Source organism: Lepidothrix coronata, unplaced genomic scaffold, assembly GCF_001604755.1.
Source record: "Lepidothrix coronata isolate B3197 unplaced genomic scaffold, Lepidothrix_coronata-1.0 Scaffold58, whole genome shotgun sequence".
Taxonomy (NCBI): Eukaryota; Metazoa; Chordata; class Aves; order Passeriformes; family Pipridae; genus Lepidothrix; species Lepidothrix coronata.
The window spans coordinates 1,602,287-1,610,574 of NW_016690238.1; the positions used below are offsets into that span (position 1 = coordinate 1,602,287).

Consider the following 8,288-nt stretch of genomic DNA (forward strand, 5'->3'; position numbering starts at 1 on the left):
ACCCAGCTACTGATTTTTCTTGACAATTTGTAATTGATGTGTCCCCCTGTACTTTCTCATCTCGGCTTCCTCTCTGGAACATCTTGTTTGAAGCAGGATTTACATCTTGTTGTGAAAAGTGGGTGCTGAATGTTACCAGCTGAATGTTACACTCTGCTCTTGGAGATTGCTCCTCTAATAATTTGAATAATTCTGTTTCTATTGCTCACATATACAGGATTTGTTGGGACATCCCTGCTCTGCGGTTCAACACCGAAGCCCTGGTAGCAGGTTTCTCCTTTCAGACTTGGTGAATCTGAGCTTGTTTTGCACTGATTGCAGGTGTCCACCTGTGACTCCAGATCCTTAGGGATGATCTGCATCAGATGGTCATTCTCAGAGTTAGAAAAGCTACAGAGGGAACTGTGGTCACTGTGCCCCAGGAATGCTGCCCCAGAGCTCATCCCAGAGTCTTTTAGTTAAGGAAGAGGACCTGCACCCTGTGATTTGGGCTTTTTTAGCATTGGTTCCTCAGCTTTGGCTTGCAGAATCAATGAGACCTTGGAGACTGAGTCCAACCCATGACCCAACACCACCATGCCAACCAGCCCACGGCACCCAGTGCCACATCCAGTCTTCCTTGAATGCCACCAGGGGCAGTGATGCCACCCCCTCCCTGGGCAGCCCATTCCAATGTCTAATCACCCTTTCTGTGAAGAAATTCTTCCTGATGTCCAACCTAAACGTCCCCTGCACAGCTTGAGACAATGTCCTCTTGTCCTGATGGGCTCCTTCCCACCCAGAGAGTTTTGCATCTTCCCGTCTCAGCAATGGTGCTGGGAAAGTGTTGTGCTGGCCAAGGGCCTGGGGGAGCCTCACCCTGCCCTTGCAGACAAGGATGCTGTGCAATCCCATCCCAAAGGGATTTTTTGTTATTTTCCTGTGTTCCATAGCCAGGGCTGGGGGGAAGGGGTTTTGCACTTTGAATATTGTGGCAGTTTTGGGCACTGCGACATAAGAAAGACATGAAGTCACTAGAGAGTGTCCAAAGGAGGGCAAAAAGGATGGGGAAGGACCTTGATTTGAAGCCCAGTGGAGGACACTGAGGGCACTTGGTGTGTTCAGCTGGAGAAGAAGAGACTGAGGGGAGACCTCACAGCAGTTACAACTTCCTCATGAGGGGAAGAGGAGGGGCAGGCACTGATCTCTGCTCTGTGGGGACCAGGGACAGGACCCTGGGGAATGGTCTGAAGTTGTGTCAGAGGAGATTTAGGTTGGATATGAGGAAAAGATTCTTCCCCCAGAGGGTGATCGGGCACTGAACAGGCTCCCCAGGGCAGTGGGCACAGCACCAAGGCTGCCAGAGCTCAAAGAGTGTTTGGATGATCCTCTGGGGCACCTGGTGTGACTGTTGGGGATGGTCCTGTGCAGGACTGAGGGTTGGACTGGATGATCCTTTTGGGTCCCTTCCAGCTCGGTGTATTCTGTGATAATTTGTACATTAGCTCCAGAGCCCACTTGTGCCTCTGCTCGAGGCTTGTGCTGAAGCAAAGCTCTTGCTGGGGAAATGAAGGGGTTTGACAGCCCTGAGGAGGGAGGCAGGGCTGTCTCCCTGCAGCCCAGAGCTGCCTGCAAGTGAACAATTCCTCTGTGAACTTGTCCTGGTGCTTGTTCTGGTCTCCACCCACTGCAAACCACCCTTCACCCCAGGCCACCAGCTCCTGGATGTCTTCATGCCATTAACATGATGCTCTGGGCTCCTTTGCACCTCTCCTGTCATTGCTGAGATGTTTTGGAAGCTGGTGCTGGTTTCTCGATAGATGCAGTGTCAAATTTCTGAATTTCAGATATTTTTAGAGCACCGAGGCAATCTCTTTGCTTTTTAGAAGCATTTCTGGGCCACAGGCAGGTGTTTTCCCTGCAGATCCTCAACCCTTCCTCATCTGCCACCCTCCCCAGAGGCACGGAGGAGACCAGCTTGCTCCAGCAGATTGGAGGAGAACATTATTTATTTGTAAAGGTCCCTGGCTGCAGCAAGGAAGAGCAGGGAGTGACACTGGGGACTGGCACAGCACGGAGCCAGCTGGCATGGGATGCCCTGGAGCAAGAGCTGCTGGTGACAAATGACGTGATTTTGCAGAGTTTGGCTCTTTCTGAAGGAAAAAGCAGGACTTTGTGGTGGTCCCTGTGGTCCCTTTGAGCTGGGAAGCTGGGCTGGGTGTGTGGTGAGGCCTGGCTGCTCTTGGAGCCCACGGTGGGATCAGGGAATTGGGATCTGCTCTTGGCTTGACCGTTAGTCCCTGTCTACCTTTGTGATGTGTCCTTGTGTCCTTAGGTTAACCTGCCTCCTGGGAGGATGGGAGGAGGATTTGGGAATGAGAGCTCCCACAGCATTGCATGGATTTGGGAGGACGGGTGGGGGCCTCCTGAGCTGTGTTCTGCAGTCCCATCTCAGCGCAGGTCACCTGTTATACCCAGCTCCAAGCACCTGGTGCCTTCAAGGAACTTTAAGCCACCAACCCAACACCCTCCACCTTGTCTGACAAGCTCTGTGAAGCATCACGTGCCAGATTTATTCTGCTCCTGAGAGCACTGGTGTCTCCAGAGACCAGTGGGATTCAGTCCAAAGGACCCTATGGATACGGTGACCGATGGAGGGAGGATCCACCTGGAGCAAGATGAGTGGAATTTACAGTGTGGTTGTGAGTGAAGGATTGTCTGGAGTCCTCATGCCGAGGACACCTCCTGCAGGTGGTTGAGCATCTCTTTAGGTCTAGACCTTGCTCTTTCCTGGGCTTTTAAACTTCAAGCTAGAGAGAAGAAAGGATTGGATTTATGGAGCTGCCCCTACTAAGTGACCCTCAACTTCCTGGTTTACGAACCACCTCTTTACAGACAGCCCAGCTCTTCACCAAGCTGAATCAAAGCTGGATGTCTTAGTGTTTATTGGCATGATTTAGGGTGCTGCAGCTTCCTATCAAAACATGTGGCTGTTGATGCAGGGAACCTATTCAATCCTTCACTCTTGGAGAGTCTCTCCTGTGCCACCTTCCACGTTTTCCTCCGAGGTTGGTGACTCCAGGAGCTCTGAGCGTGTGGGTTCGGGTGTCTGGGGTCACAGAACGAGGTGCTCCACGCTCCTGCATTTCCGAGGTGGGGTGGAACTCACCTCTTGCCCTCTGGTAATGACATTTCACGAGGTGATATTACGTCCAGGTGGTTAAACAGAGGGTATTTGAGTTGCAAAATGAAGGTGGGTCATAGCAGCACCTGCTGCCCTTCCTGTGGGGGAAGGTTTCTGCTTTGCTGGGAGGCCACGGAAACAAACCCACCCTTGGAGATACCACCCTGCTCCCCCACCTGCAACCAAGCATCATCTCCAGGCATCAGAGGGGAAGGTTTGCAACCAAAGCCATGGCTCAGGTCCTGGATCTGGAGACAAGACTCATTTTCCAGGAGATGGCACGGAGTTGGGGTGGACGCTCTGTGCTGGGCAGATGGAAGGCAGAGCTGCTGGGGATGTGCTGTTGGTCCCCAGGGAATGACGCCGCAGGTGGCAATGGGCCAGCTGGTTGTGTAGGTGCCCACTGGCTCTGCAGACACTTCTAGCTCATCCAAAAAACCGCAGTTGCAGAAGCACCCTTTGCTGCTGGCCTCTCCATTTCCAGGGGCAAACCGGGGCAAATGGCTCTTCTCCAATTTCCAGTCGGACCAAAGCACTCCGAGCCCAGCAAACTGCGCACAAAACAACTTCTCCGGGAAGAAAAACACTTATTTTCCCACCCGAAATACATATCTCTGGCTAATGCTAATTGCGTATCTGTGAATAATGCTAATTGCACGCAACCTCTGGGAAGACATATGTGGATAATAATACCTCGGTCTTCAAACATCCTCTTCAGAAACCTCATGAATATGACTCAAATGCCTCAATTTTGTCCCTTTAAACACTCCCCGCTCTATCACGAGGCCAACGAGCGCGGCGGGGGGCGGAGGAGCCTCTTTCCAGCGGGCGATGTAGGTCATGCTCCAGTTTTTCTTTCTCCAACAAGCAGCTGTGGGACCTTCCTCCTCCCAAACCTCTTCATGCCCGGATCCAGGAGTGCAGCGCCATGGCTGATGGCATCAAGCCGTGGTCTCACCAGTGGAGAAGGGCTGGAGCTCGCTGAGAACCTTCTTCAGCCCATGGATGTAGATATTGGTGCTGGCCAGATGTTGGGCTTGGAAGACTTGGCCACGAAAGCTGGGATTTCGGGTCAATGTGGGAAGAGAGGTTGGAGGATAAGTATCCCTTTTGAGGGCTGCTTCCATGCTGAGGGGTGGGACCACGAGCGTGTGGCCGTCTGGGTGGCCTCTGTTTGTCCCACGTGTGTCTCTCCAAATCAAGAGATTTGCTTTTCCAGATGTTCTCCAGGATCTTCCAGAAACGAAGCTCCCCATTTTGGTGCTCCCCACCCACGTCTCTCCGTGCCCCCCAGCTCCCAGGGATGCTTGGGGAGGTCCTTCCTCACCCCTGTGGTCCCTTCCTGGCCGTGTGACCCCTCCGTGGCGGTCCCGGGGGGACGTACGGCTCGTTCCTGGGAATCTGGCTGTCTCCAAGGCTGGTAAATATAGCTCCAGCGAGAGCATGTCTGCATGCGTGTGACAGTCTGTGCAGCCAAGCTCTATTTTTAGGAGTGCTGGCAGAGGACACACACACGGATCTAATCACAGCTTCTCCCAGGCAAATGTTCCCTTTCTCTGGCTTTCAAGCCATGCTTATCAATTTCCTCCGCATTGTTTCCTTCCCTTCTTCTGTGACATGACAACCTGCTCTGGGGAGGAGGGAGAAAACAAGCTGTGATGGGAAAGAAAATTGGGAGTGGGAGATATCTGGGCGGGAGCAGCGTCTGCCACCCTCCCCCTCTCCCCCCCAAAATTCAGGAATGCTCTTCCAGCCAACAGCCCCATCCTCATGGGTGGGCTTGGGGGGTGCTCCAGGGGCTGCGTGCCCCTGGGACAGCTGGGTGGAAAGGCAGGGAGCGCTGGAATGTCTCCAAGCCACCCAGGTTTGCTTTGTAGGGTGACAGAGGAAGAGCACGGAGCAGGGAGGAAGGCTGAGTGACAAAAGCCACATCCTTCAGGCTGGGCTTCAGTGCCGTTGGCAGGAAGGGACTGTTAATTTTTTAAGGCCTGTAGGATGTCCAGCTTTTCCTTGGTGTGTCTCCTCCTCGGCACGGCCCTCCAGGGAGGGATGACATCGATGACAGGTTGGTACCGTGCCACTGGAGGTCCTGGTGCATGTCCTGCTGTGCTCTGGGCTGGACATCCCCAAAAATCTCCCAGTGCTGCTCACAGCTCCCATTGGAGGAATATTCTGATTTATTTAATTCACCCCGAGGGCCACACGTGGTGGAATTCCACAGGGTGACCAACCTCCAGCAGCTCCAAGTCTGGAGGGTGTCACACCCGTGGCTGCTCCAAGGCATAAATATTTCCATAAGCAATGCATCTCAGCCAAGAAAAGTGTATTTTTCCTCTGGCTGATTTGCAGGCAGAGGCAAGAGGAGCTTCCCAGGGTCTCTCCCTGATTCATTAAGTGGTCAGAAGCAATTAATTTAACCCCTTGCTTTCTCTGTTTGGAAAGACAAGGGACTATTAATTGCCATTGGAGGTGGCAAAGATGGATGAAGGCAGTTAACGCTCGCCCCGAGCTTTCAGGGCAGTTTCTGTTTGCTTCAGATAATGAAACTAAACCAGTTTGATCTCCCAAATTCAGCAGAAATCCTGGTGTTTTTAGCTAAAATGCTCCTTGCCTTGCATTAACAGAGCAAGAAAAATTCATCGTGGTTTAAACAGGACCGCGGCGCGGAGCCTGATTTTGGGGAAAATATTCTTTTCTCAGAACCAGCTACAAAAGAGACTTTTTCTAGCTCGGTGGCGTAAAGATATAAAGAATATTCTGAAGCAGAATTACCATTTTTTAAAATTCTTGGTGAAGAGGACCGTGGAAATTGTCCTGGTGGCGACGCCAGTGACGTTTGCTTTGACGCGACTTCGACTTTTGATGTCCCAATGAAAAGTCCGAAGCTGTTTTGTCAGGCAGAAATTTTAATTTTTAAAAAAAATAATTCCTAATTTTTTTTTAAAAAACCCTCCTAATTAAGAAAATCACCCTAATTAAAAAAAAAAAATTAAAACGCTTAAATAAGATAATTTTTTTCCTTGAAATTTAGCAGAAAAAGGCAAACCGGGTGTTCACCGGGGAAAAAACATGATGGGCGTCGCCAGGCTGGACAAGCCATTTTTAATTCCAGACTTGAGCCAAAAAAAGGCATCATGTAGGACATATTAGGAAGGGAATGGTGGTGGCACCTGAAGGCCCTGTCCCTCCCTGCCCTTGGCTCCTCAGGGTGATGTGCCAAACCCCCAGTGCCATATATTTTCCAAATGGGCTCTCTGCTTCCCTTTCCCACTCCCCATAAACACAGCGTTTTGTCTCCCAGGGAAGATGCACTCCCGCTTTTATAAGCCCGTCTTAAGCACCACTTCTTAGATCAATGGCTTTAAATGAAAAAAAAAAGAAAGCTCTTTTGAATACAAATGTGGCATTTACTTCCTTAATGCCTCTCCTGCGCTAAGCTCCCTTCAAACCCATCAGAGCCACTTTAATATATCGAACAGAACTCCCCTCATTTTGATGCTAATGCAGCATTTCATGCAGATAATGTGCTTGAATCATGCACTGAAATACATTAAAGGTGAAACCAAGAGCTCCAAGGAACCGCTGGTGGCTCAGCTTTCTCCTCCTTCTCCATTTCCACGGGCAAGCCAGGTCTTGCCAAGCTCCCTGGCAGATTCCAGGCAAAGCTTGTCCTGTGTAATTTGGTTCATGTCTTTTAATTTAATCAAAACACTCCAAATCGCCTGATTTTCTTTTTTTCTTTTTTTTTCGTTGCAGTGGGATGTTCACTCATGGGACTTCTTGCTGCAGGATGCTCTGGAGGACAAACTGGGCTTCACCAGCTCGTGGAGAAGAGGTTTCCAGGGGATTTTAAGCCTCGTGGTCTGGATTCAGCCTCCAGCATCCCTGTGCCAGGACGTGCTGAAAGCCAGCAATGAGTTCTTAAAGCCAGGAAGAACATCTCCTCACTCTTATTTTGTGCTTGCAAGCTTCCACATCTCCTCTTGGCCGCCTCCAGAGGTGTGGGAATTGCTGATCCCACCTGGATGTCTCATAATATTCCTCATCATGCATCAGTTTGGTGTCCCCTGGTGATGGGAGAGCAGCTGCTTCTTCCATTCGCTGTCCGGAGGCAAAACTAACAACAAACAGCAAAGCTCAAAATTTGGGTCAATGTGAACTGTATCTTTATTAGGGGGGAAAAAAAATAAATAATGTCTCAAGTTTCCCTTTTGGGTCAGCAGGTGTCAGAGGACCTGCCAGGAAAAACATCTTGTTGAAAAGAAATTAATTTATTTGTGGAAACCTCATTTTGTTTTGAAGAAATCAAAGGCAGGCACGTCAAGGTTTGGAAAGACTTTCAACTGAGCTTTTCTTTCGCTGTGTCATGGAAAAAGAAAGCAGGATTTCTGCTGGAATTCTGTGATCTGGGTCTGAAAGTGCCTGTGAGACCCAGAGGAGCTGCTTCTTCCCAGGTGGGACTTACTCATGTCCAATACTTACTGCCCTCACCGTGGTCTAGTGGCTGAATAATCCCCTCCAAAGCTGTTCCCAGCTGCAGAGGGGAGCAAGTGGAGCCTCTTAACTCTGCTTTTGCAGACTGGGCTCATTCCTCTTAATTAGTGGCGCTCACTAATGAGCAGCCACCCCTTCAGCGAAGCCAAAGGAGGGGCAAAGGCTGTATTAGAAGCCCCGTGGGGCAGCTTGGTGTCTTCTCCTTGCATGGGAGAAGAAAATGTTGATGCAGATGGAAAATTTTTTCCTATTTTCAGCCTCTGGAGGTGAGGTAACCCCTTTCCCAATCTCCCATGGGTACCACTGTCACTTTTGTCATTCCTCAGGGGATGACCCCCCTGCAGATGATGCCTGGACGACCACACTTGGGGCTCCACCTCTTTGACCGTCCTAAGGTGAGGCCCAGCTTGCAGGGAATATGGGCTAGATGTGCTGACTCTGATGGGATAAAGGTGGGACCCCTCTGCCCGTGGGTAACCCCATAAACTTCACAGTCTGGAAGGAACATGGATCTGGAGGAGACCCAGGCCCAGGTCCTGGTGACGATGTGACTGCTGAGAACATGTCTCCTGGGGGGCCTCAAGAAGCAGAGAGAGGAAACAAAACCTTTCTTCTGCTCATCTGCTTTGCT

The 8,288-nt window shown here is 50.7% G+C and overlaps 1 long non-coding RNA gene across 3 annotated transcripts in view; it reads left to right on the plus strand.

Moving 5' to 3' along the window:
- LOC108498246 overlaps window positions 1-8,288 on the plus strand; it is an 11,236-nt gene extending 2,948 nt beyond the window's left edge. Inside the window, exons 1-3 of one of the 3 annotated variants that reach the window (XR_001875125.1) lie at window positions 4,391-4,583; window positions 6,920-7,617; window positions 7,984-8,288. This is a non-coding gene — a long non-coding RNA (uncharacterized LOC108498246). Of the gene's footprint in view, window positions 1-4,390; window positions 4,584-6,251; window positions 6,300-6,919; window positions 7,618-7,983 lie in introns of those variants that run through there. The other 2 variants (XR_001875124.1, XR_001875123.1) reach the window with 2 other exon arrangements.